Raw genomic sequence first — 10,982 nt, 5'->3', positions numbered from 1 at the left:
GCCCCCCTGGGTTCCCCTCCTCCTGTGCTCCTCCCAGCACCCGTATGCTTACATTGTCTTTGCCTCACGGGAGAAATGCGTCTCTAATGCCAAGCTGGAAGGCTTCCTAGACACTTGCTACAACTGTTTTCATCAAATTCTGCACTTTTCTCCCCAGTAGCTGGACTTACTGTTCAAAGGAAAGCTTCTTACGCTTCCCCATCTCCCCATCCCCACCAAACAAAGTCAGGCTTGTGATCCATTGGGAAGAAAGTTCTCCACCCATCTCACAGCTGTCCAGTTCTGCATCCCTCTTCCTGCCCCCCAGATGTTAGATCGGGTTCTGGCCCCATGTTCCTGCTTGGAGCTGGAGCAGCAATAATGCATTCTGGCCTGACCCCTCGTGGCCACTCTGAGAAGCACATGCTTCCCGAAGCCACTGACCCTCACCTGCAGTCCTGGGAAACCCCATGCCAAACAAATAGAATCTCTCTGGTAGTTCAGACGGGGAAAGAATCTGCCTGCAATGCAGGAGACCCAGACCCAATCCCTGGGTTGGGAAGATCCCCTGGAGAAGGGTATGGCTACCCACTCCAGGATTCTTGCCTGGAGAATCCCATGGACAGAGGATCCTGGAAGGCTACAGTCCACAGAGTCACAAACAGCCAGACACAACTGAGCAATTAACACTAACTAACCAAGTAGGGAAAAGTGAGTTTATTTCACAAACACAGCTTCAAGACAACCCTCAAGTCCTTCCTTCCCAGAACTTGTGGAGGATCCACCGAGAATGGCCAGAGGATTCTCCTCCCCACCACTTCCCCATCACTCCCTGGCCCGGTCTTCAGAGACACCTAAAGTAGAAATTCCTTGTCCAGCTTCCTGATGGGAGTGCACCTCTGTTCTCTTACTTCCAGAGACAGGGAACTCACTTCTCCAAGGCTGACTCATCTTTTCTGATCTGGAGCCCCAGGAACACTGATGGTGTAGACCCACCCCTGACCTCCCAGGACTCACACTGCCCACCCCCCTGGAGCCACAGGTGAGCAAACAAGGACCTCAGGTGCACAGAGATGGGCATGCCCAGTGCTACAAGGACCTGCACACCCCCTACCTCTTCTCAGGGGTCTGGTGGTCTAAGGAATTTAGGCCCGGAACCTTGGAGACATCTGAATCTGGAGGCTAACTGCTCTCCTAATTCTGCTTGAGAATCAGCCGAAGCCCCCTGAGCACTCGCTCTCTGCCAGGTCCCTCCTGAGGCTCTGCCCTGCTTAGTGCTTATGACACTGTGAGGTCAGAGCACGTGTGTTCACCGGGCAGATGGCGGTGGGGAGCAGAGCCAGAGGTTACCTACCCAGGACAACACGGCTAGTGATTTGCAGAGTCCAGACTTGACCTCGGCCTTGCTGGTGGCTCCTGCAGAAGACCCAGCTTCCAACGCATGACACCTGGACCCAAGCCAGGCCTGCTGAGAAGGTTTGGGCCAGTGGCTGCTGTCTGGCTTTTTCACGTGGGGTGCTGGTAAGGGACAGCCAAATCTGGTGCAGGTGGGGGACAGTCAGATCTGGTGCTTCTGGGTGACAGCCACTTCTGGCTGCCAGAATTCTCCAGAGCCCCCCACCTAGAGTGTTCTGTGATTCCAAGGCCATGACCATGTTGGCCCCAGCTGCCTGGACTGACCTGGTCATTGCTGATGCCCCTGAAATTCTCCCAAATAACAGGAGCAACGCAAGGTCAGGAAGGAAGGCATGCTTTGTTGAATATCTATGGTATACTGTATGCCGAAGCCAAAAGTTCGATCCCAGCCTGCCCCCTCATGCTCCTCCCTTCCAGCCCTACCTCCAACAGTGCCCCCATCTTGGAGCCCAAGGCCATCCCACCCAGACCATCCTGCTCTGCACTACCAGCTCCTCCGTACCTCGAGGGTGGACTGGCAGGCAGGATGCAACCATCCCCCCGCCCACAGCTCTCTACGCCTTCACTGCTAAACAGACGCCTGGGGACTCTGGAACTGCTGTCAGAGAGCTCCCTCATGGGGCAGGATAGAAAGCCCAGGCTTTGGGGTGGTTCTGCAAATCACCTTCTGCAGGCCTCCCTTGCCATTCGGATAAGATCTAGACACTATTTTCCTTAAGGATAAGGATCAAATGAAATCCAGTGTACGAACACCCAGAATACAGTACATGTTCAACAAGGCATCCCTTCCTCCTGGTATTTGGGAGAATCCCAGGGGCATCAGCAATGCTCAAGCCAGTCCAGGCCCCTGGGGCCAGCGTGGTCATGGCCTCAGAATCACAGAACACTCCAGATGGGGGTGGCCCTGGAGAATTCCGGCAGCCAGAACTAGCTGTCCCCCACCAGCACCCCATGTGAAAAAGCCAGACAACAACCACCGGAGGAGGTTTCTGGAACAGCTGGATTCTGCCCCTCTGTGAAGAGATAACCAACCCGTCCATGCTTTCCAGACATGGCTTTTTCTCCTCCATTTCTAGTCGCTATGGGTCATCTGTCCTCATCTACTCTGGCCTGCCCTACTCAGAGCCCGCCCTGTGACACTCTCAGTTGGTAGGGGTCAGCTGTGGCTATGGCGCCAGTTGAACCCGGGACAGTGTCCAGCCCAGGCTTCGAGCAGCCAGCTTTTCCATAGCAGACTCCTGCTCTACGGGCTGCCCTGGGGCTGTCGGCCAGAACCTTGAGACTTTGCTCTGCCTGAAGCCCTGTCCCCTTTCCCTTCCCCTTGGGATCTGCACTCTGGCCACCAGGAGGCGCTATTCCCCCTCAGACCGGATAAGACCACAGGCCAGCATCATTAGAGACCAAATTCTACAAGAGGGCAGAAGGCAAGTAGTCATGGCGGGGAATGCGTGGGGAAGACAATGGCCTTTGTCTAATCGCTGCTATGAATCTGGCACTTCCCACGCAGGACCTTACCTCATCCTCCAGCCGCCACGATGAGGGCGGGGTCAGGGGGCACGGGGCAGGGTTCTGAGTCACAAACAACAAAAACCGTCCTCCGGCTAACAAGCAAAAAATAAACGTGTTCACCAAAATAACAGAATCTCAAAGAAGATAACCACAAGGAGACAGCCAGCATCAGGCCTCCAGTGCGGTTTGAACAGGATGCTGTCCCCAGCCTCTTGGCTCCCAGCTGCAACTGAAAATAACCTCCAAGGGTCCCTGGTATTTGTGGTACTGCTCCCCTTTCTGCCACACCCTCGCCCTAGCTGACCTGAAGCCTCACATTCTTTCTGCACCATGAAGGATGTAGCCAGCTCCTCTCAAGTTTTGGTCCTATCGCTCCAACCTCCATCAGGCACTCAAGACTCAGACAGGCTGCCTTTCCTCTGAGATTGCCACACTCACCGCTGACTGGCCACATGGGTGGAGGACTGGGGGAGGCGGGCAGGGCCAGCCATCCTGCCTGTAGCTGAGATTGGAGTTCCATGGCCTCAGACAGGGGGAGAGGAGTCTCTGAAGACAAGAGGACTATCTCTACCAGCTGAACTGGCTTCAGCTGGAAAGAGATGTGACCTGGAGCTCCAGGGGGCTACCTCTATGTCAGAAGAGTACCCCTGGAGACCCAGTGGTTAAGAGCTGGGGTCTAAGAAGATGGGCTTAGGGGAAGGACAACAGGGAGGCAAGCAAGAGCCTTCTTCTTGGGACTGGAACCCTGAGACCTCCAGCAGGAATGGTAGCCAGAGACCCCACGGAGAATTCAGTTGCCCATTTACTCATTCAACATGCATTTACTGCTACAAGCTCTGTGTGCCCCATGGAGAGGCAGGACAGGGACTCCCCACCTAGCCACCCACTCTGCAGAAAAGCCAAAGGATAGGGACATGTCCCTCCAGGTCCCCTGGGGCCCCATCTCGGTCTCAGCTTCTAAAACCTCCTCAGCTCGAGGAGAATCTCCTCGCTGCCCAGTTTCACCACACCCTTTAGTCAGCTCCCTGATCTCAGACACACACACAGTGGTTTATTTACAGGTACAGCACCTGGCAAGATTTGCATGTGATTTGCAAAAGCTTGACCTGAGGCTCACCAGCACCCAGCTGTTTGCAGCCCCAGCCAGGCCAGCCTCCTGCTCCAACTCCTTGCCCACCCTCAATCTAGGCCAAGTTTCCAACTTTTATACTGTGAAGACCCAAAACCCCTTTTCAGCTTTCCCCAAACAGTTCCCAGGAGGAAGCCAAAACAACACCAACTGGGCTTCCAATCCATGAGGCTGAGCCTGGGAACCTCTGGGTGGAGGTTGGTCCAGCTCAAAGACGACACTTGTCAGGTGAAGGGCTTCAAAGATAGCCTTGAAGGGGAAACACCAAACTTTAAGAGGCTTTCTTAGGACTCCGGTTACCAAGAGACTCTTGTTCCGACTCTTTGCCACCCTATGGACTCTTTGCCACCCTATGGACCATCCTCTGTCCATGAGATTTTCCAGGCAAGAATACTGGACTGGTTTGCCATTTCCTTCTTCAGGGGATCTTTCCGATCCAGAGATCAAACCCTCATCTCTTATATCTCCCGCATTGGCAGGCGGGTTTTTACCACTAGTGCCACCTGGGAAGCCCTGGTACCTGAGAAGTAGTAAGTACATACATCTCCAGTATTTGATGAATGGATGCAGGAGGGTTACGGTTCATGAGCCATTTTGAAACTGTAGGCTCGGGAATAGACAAAAGCCTCGGGAAGCTGGATTGAACACTCAGAGGGCAGCAGGAGACAGCCGGGACTACACAGCTTGTTTCCTGAATCAGAGAAAAATATTCATCTCACCACCAGTGAGTGCAAGAGTGCCTGGGGCCACAGCACTGCGCTAAGTGGTGAACTCTCCTTCATCCCTATTTAGCATCACAAGGGAGGTGAGCCTCTCATCTTAGCGATGAGGGAAGTGAGGCTCAGAAAGTTTCTGTGACCTTTCCTTTAGGTCACACCGCTGGGCGGGAGTGTGACCAGGACTCTAACGGAGAAGCTGTTTAAGTCAATTGGGTTAGAAAGGCACAATGGCATCCCGAATTCTCTGTCCCCTACCCAGGGTCTGGTGACTAAGTTCACTCATGGAATTCCCTTCAGTTTTCTTTTCTGCAAAATGGAGAGAGTAATGGTACCTACTTCTCGAATACATCACAAGGATTAATTGACACTTAAGACACGTAAAGAGGCTTCCCAGCTGGTGCTAGTGATGAAGAACCCACCTGCCGATGCAGAAGACATAAGAGATGCTGGTTCAATCCCTGGGTTGGAAAGATCCCCTAGAGTAGGAAATGGCAACTCACTCCAGTGTTCTTGCATTGCTCCCACTTGGGTAATCCAGGATAATCTTTAAAAGGGGCTTCCCTGGTGGCTCAGATGGTAAAGAACCCACCTGCAATGCAGGAGACCCAGGTTGGATCCCTAGGTCAGGAAGACCCCCTGAAATATAGGAAGTGGCAACCGACTCCAATATCCTAGCCTGGAGAATTCCATGGACAGAGAGCGCCTGGCAGGCTACAACAGTCCATGGGATTGCAAAGAGTCGGACACAGCTGAATGACTAACAATTTCACACTTTCAAGATATGTAAAATGCTTTGGACAGTGTCTGGCTTATTGTAACCCTTACATTAGTGTTAACTATTATTGCTACTTATTAAAATTCATGTCATGGGCTTCCTCAGCAGTCCAGTGGTTAAGACTCTGCCTTCCACTGCAGGGAGCATGGGTTCCATCCTGGTGGGAGAACTAAGGTCCCACATGACATGGGGTGTGGCTGTCCCCCCCCAAAAAATTCGTGTCACTCATTCATGCAGCCAACATCTGAGCACCATGTTGCAGCCTCCAGCGGCAGACCAGAAAACCCACACAAAGCGAGCAGTCAAGGCTACAAAGCTGAGAAGAGGGCCCACTGAGGGGCCCTGCAGAGGGGAGCAGTCCAGGCTTGGGATTTGGGGAAGGCTAGTGCCGCTTCCTGGAGGACAATAAGTCAGTCAGTTCTCCATCCACGAGCAGAAGTGACCTTTTAAAAATGCAAACACACAGCTGAGGCTATGAGGAAACCCTCAAAGAGCAGGGTCCCTCTGCCCCAAGGTGGACACAGGAGGCCCTGCAGACTCTGGTCACTGGCCTCTCCTCCTGATGCAGCCCCCCATACCCTGCCCCTCAGCCCATCCTGGCCTCTTTCTGCTTCTCCCAAAGCTCAGCCCCTTCCAGCTGCAGAGCCTCTGCTTCTATTATTCCCTCGGCCTGCCTTCCAAGCACCTCTCTTCCTGCAGAGCTCACCTGAGAGCTCAGGTGAGGAGGGCTTCTCTGCTATGTACCTGCATACACCTGCACATCCCTCCTAGCAGCAATAACTCTCATCACCCTGTTTAGCATCTGTGGACAGAACATTCCAAAGCCAGGGACCCCAGAGAAAAGAAACACGTGCCATGGGGAGGACACCAGACAATTTGCAGAAATCCCAGGTTCCTTGACCAATTCATGCCATGAACTTAGCTCTGCATCTGCCTACTCCAGAGGGACTATGAACTGGGGAGCCCAGACCCATGACCTTCGAGGTCAGGAGACCAGCCAATTAACTCCTGTGTTGTGGTTGGGGAGGCCCTATATACAGGCTGCCTCAGGCCACAAGAGAGAGGTCCTCCAGCTTCCAGTGGCCTTTGGTTGGGTCACCACCACCGCTAATACCACTAAAGCCAAAAAGCCACCAAATCATCACTACCAAGATTTCTGCTACTATCATAGTAGAAATAAAGAAGCTTCCTTAAAAATTCCCCTAAAGCAAACTATTACAGTAGAGAAGAGACATTAATCTGACATTTTAAATGCTTGTGCATAGTAAGTGTCCAGTAAATGTTAGCATCATCATCAATAATAATAACAAAGTATCAGGCACATGTGACAGCAGTCATGAAATTAAAAGATGCTTGCTCCTTGGAAGAAAAGCTATGACAAACCTAGACAATGTATTAAAAAGCAAAGACATCACTTTGCAGACAATGGTCCATATAGTCAAATCTATGGTTTTTCCAGTAGTCATGTATGGATGTGAGAGTTTGACCATAAAGAAGGCTGAGTGCCAAAGAGTTGATGCTTTCAAACTGTGGTGCTGGAGAAGACTATTGAGAGTCCCTTGGACAGCAAGGAGATCAAACCAGTCAATCCTAAAGGAAATCAACCCTGAATAGTCATTAGAAGGACTGATGCTGAAGTGGAAGTTCCAATACTTGGGCCTCCTGATGTGAAGAGTCAACTCATTGGAAAAGACCCTGATGCTGGGAAAGATTGAAGGCAGGAAGAAAAGGAGGCAACAGAGGATGAGATGGTTGGATGGCATCACCAACCCAATGGACATGAATCTGAGCAAATTCCAGGAGACAGTGAAGGACAGGGAAGCCTGGTGGGCTGCAGTCCATGGGATTGTAAGGAGTCAGACACTACTTAGCAACTGAACAACAGCAACATTGTGGATGCTCAGAAATGGTAGTTCCCTGGTCCCAGGGGGACGGAAGTTGGAGGCCATTGGCAGCTGCCCACCCCGCTCATGCCCAGGGCCTCCACCTGTTCACAAGGAATCAGAGCTACAGGAGATCATCAGGTGCAACCCTTTAGTACAGATAAGAGGGGGAACCGAGGACAAGGGGAGAACTTGTCCAAAGTCAGGAGCCAGTCTGTCCCTGGAAACTGGATCTCCCGGGCCAGTGCCACCTATTCTGGATAAACAAGCCGAAAGAGGGAGATTTGCAATATGTGATGACTCTAGGTTCAGGTGGGTAATGCTTTCGCTCAAGGACAGCTTTGTGAGGGTGGGGACTCAGGCCCCTTGAGGAGAGCATAGGGCTTATCTGGAAGGTCAAGGCTTTGCCTCTGCATGAGGTAGGTATAGCTTCTTGCTTGATAGAGCCCACAAAAGCCGCTGTGGGTCAGGAAGGGAAAGAGGTCTCAGGGGAGGCCCATCCTGGCCCCTGGTCCCCTGAGCCTTTAGCAGCTATGGCTATCAGCCGGGCCACCCTACCAAGTGGTCCCTGATGTTGAGATAGCCACTGTGGTCACTTGCTTTCTCCTGGTCCTGCCCTTCCCTAGGCCTCTCAGCCCCTAGTGCTGATTCAGTCTCCCCAGCCACCTTCCAGGGAGGCCCTTTTTCCATTGCATCTACCTCTTGATCCACCCTACAACAAGGAAGTGGCATTCACACCAGGCCTGAGTGATACCAAAGCCCATGTCCTCTCCACCTGGTCTCCCTGCCTCCCCCATGTCCTTAGGTGCCGGTTCCTGTTGGTGCCACCACCAGGCGTCCTCACCAGTGACCACTCGTCCACAGCCTCTTTCAGAGGATGCTCACTCCCCCAAGGGCCTGGCGGGAATTCCTAGCTCCCAGTGGGGATGGTGATGATAAGACTGAAGATGGGCTCCTAAAGCAGGAGGGCCAGCCTCTGCAGAGCCACCCAGAGGTGCTGCCAGCAAGGGAAGCTGCTGTCAGTGAGCTCAGCCTGAGCACCTGCTCTGCAGGAAGTCGAAGGGGACTTTGCTGGAAATCTGCCTTTAATCTTGGCTTCCTGTTTTCTGCCCTGGGGGACCGCCCAGACCTCTGAGTTTCAAACTATTTCACACCAGCTTCTCTAAACTGTCAGCTCAAAGTAGAGAGGCTGGGGGAGGGGAGGAAGCAGGGTGGAGGGAGGAGAGGCCCTTCCTCTCCCAGCGGATCCTGGATCCTGGGAGCAGAGCTCGTTCTACCCATAAATTTGCTTAAGCTTGGGACTTCTGGTGACTAACCCAACTTTGCATTGAGCTAGTGTGGTGGTCTTGTGTCATCGAACGCAGCCAGAAATCCTGAGCCCTGTTCCCCACATCCAGGGGTCTCCAGCCTGCCTTCTTTTCTCCATTTTCCCAAGGTAGGGACAAGTAGCCCAGCCTGGCAAAGCTGGCACTTGAGCCTACCTGGCAGGGAGGGGGCTCCTCCTAAATTTCCCCCCATCCTAAAACCCGCAGATTCTTCTCTCATCAGTTCCTTCCCTAGAGTCTGCTGAAAGGGGAGGCTGTCTGGTGCCCAAGGCTTTGGAGGTCCTCAGACTGGAACCCCAGTACTGGGGGTCAGACTCTGGGAAAGTTCTTCAGGGTTGAGCCTCAGTGGCTTTGTCTTTAAAACATGGCTCCAAACGCCAACTTGACATCTCCCCATCTCATGGATGTCCTAACCTCAGCTTGTCCAAAATACAGCTCCTGAGCGCCACCCCCAGTCTGCCCCTCTCCCTGGCCCTCCCTACCTCAGCAGAGCACCAGCATTTCCCCGTGTTTCAGCTGTACTTGATGATCAGGTCCATTTTCCCCTGGGGCCTCTGCTCTCCCCAAACAGCGCCATCACCAAAACTGCCACGTGGCTGTCCCTTGTCCGCTGGGGCCCAGGCCCATCATCAATGGCCCCACTGTACAAAGCCTCTGCACTGGTCTCTTGACTTTTGCTCAGTCGTGTTACTCCCCTACTTTAAAATCTATCATTGGGTCCACATTGCTCATATAATAAAATCCAAACTCATGTAATAAAACCTCTTCCCTACAACACCCTACCAAATCGGGCCCCTTCCTCTCATACAACCCTCCTCACTGGTCTTGTCACCTTGATCTTCTGGCTGTCCCTTAAGCCGTTGGGCCCTCTGTGTCTCTCCATCATCCCCAAACCACGCTGTCTCCTCCATCAAACATTCATTGCCCTTAAGCCAGTGTCAAATTATCCTGCTTATTTATTGATCCCACCAGGCAAGAACCAAGGTGGTCTCCTCACCCCTTCAACTCCTGCATCCAGAAGGGTGCCAAGCACTTAGTAGGTGCTCAGTAACTATTTGAGTGAGGGAATGAATGAACGAATGCTGTTGAACTTGAAAGTGAACTGGCTCTTCCGCCATAGGATAGCTCTGTGGGGCCTGTGCTCGTGTATGGATTTGCCTCCTGGGCCAGGATTCAGGGAAGTTAACAAATCTATTTCATTTCTGCTCTGAAGAGGTGGAGCCAGGATGCAAATACAAGTTTATTTGACTCCAAAGTTCACACTCAGGCCACAGCAAATCCACGGGAAGAAGTCAAACATGTTTGGCGGAAAGGAAGAGAGACTGGTGACGAAACTGGAATGAGGGATCCTCACAGCCCTTTCCCATTTTGCCAGCTGATTCAATTGGGGGAGGGGAGATGTCAGTCAGGTTGACCCTTCCCAAAGCTTTTGCAGAGCTGTCGAAGTGCTTTCCTTTAGGCTGAGGGGTGGCCCCATCCGGTCCCACTTTATCATTCCATCTTGACCTCAGAGGAAAGAAAGGGAAACCAACCAAATTGAGTGCCCTCCCCACCCCCCACCCCAAGGCCTTTATCTTGCTGAATCTGCACCATCTCTCTCTCTTTTTTTTTTTTTTGCACCATCTCTTGCAAGAGAGGTGCATTTTGAACTTGATCTTATGGAGGAGGAAACTGAGCTCAGAGACATTAAGTAACTAGACCAAGGTCACACAACTAGGAAGTGGTTCAGCTGAGATTTAACTTTACTGTGAGAACCCCAAATCCATGCTTTTTTTCTATTACACCACAGCTGTCTCTAAGACTTACTGGACATCTCAAAGGGCAGTGGTGTGACTACACTTACTTCCCTCCTTGCAGGGCTGGCTTCTTACTGGAAACTGGCCCAGGGGTGCATTGGGTCAGAGGGCCATCCTGTGGTTTGTCCGGGGAGGCACACCCAACTCAGCTCTGCAGTGTCTTCTCAGCTGGCTCTCCCACAAGGCCCTTGACTGTCCCTCTCACTCCCGAATCCCTCACTTCTCTTGAATTTCACCTCCTGTACACCTCCTTTCCCCATCACAGAATGACCTTCTCCTGCGCCCATCCAACCCTCAACCTACCTTCAGGAGCCAGTCCCTAGGAAGTGCCCTGCCTCCCACCTACACTGGAGTCTCTGGTCTCTCCTCCATCCAGACCGCCCCCCCTCACCCCCAACTCTACACTCCCCCCCCCCCCCACACACTCACTGTCTGCTCCTGAGCTCAGAGC

General features: G+C 52.6%; 1 long non-coding RNA gene across 1 annotated transcript; it reads right to left on the bottom strand.

Annotated features, from left to right (window-relative positions):
• Nucleotides 1–9,957: 9,957 nt before the first annotated feature.
• Nucleotides 9,958–10,892, bottom strand: LOC139178216 (uncharacterized). Its single transcript, XR_011562639.1, has 2 exons — nt 10,579–10,892; nt 9,958–10,241 (listed from the first exon to the last, which is right to left on the bottom strand). It is a non-coding gene; the product is annotated as an uncharacterized lncRNA (long non-coding RNA).
• Between the last annotated feature and the right edge of the window lie 90 nt (nt 10,893–10,982).

The sequence above is a fragment of the Bos indicus genome, chromosome 21 (genome assembly GCF_029378745.1).
Source record: "Bos indicus isolate NIAB-ARS_2022 breed Sahiwal x Tharparkar chromosome 21, NIAB-ARS_B.indTharparkar_mat_pri_1.0, whole genome shotgun sequence".
NCBI lineage: Eukaryota > Metazoa > Chordata > Mammalia > Artiodactyla > Bovidae > Bos > Bos indicus.
The sequence above is the reverse complement of the archived record's forward strand: the minus strand, read 5'-3'. Positions and strand labels throughout refer to the sequence as shown.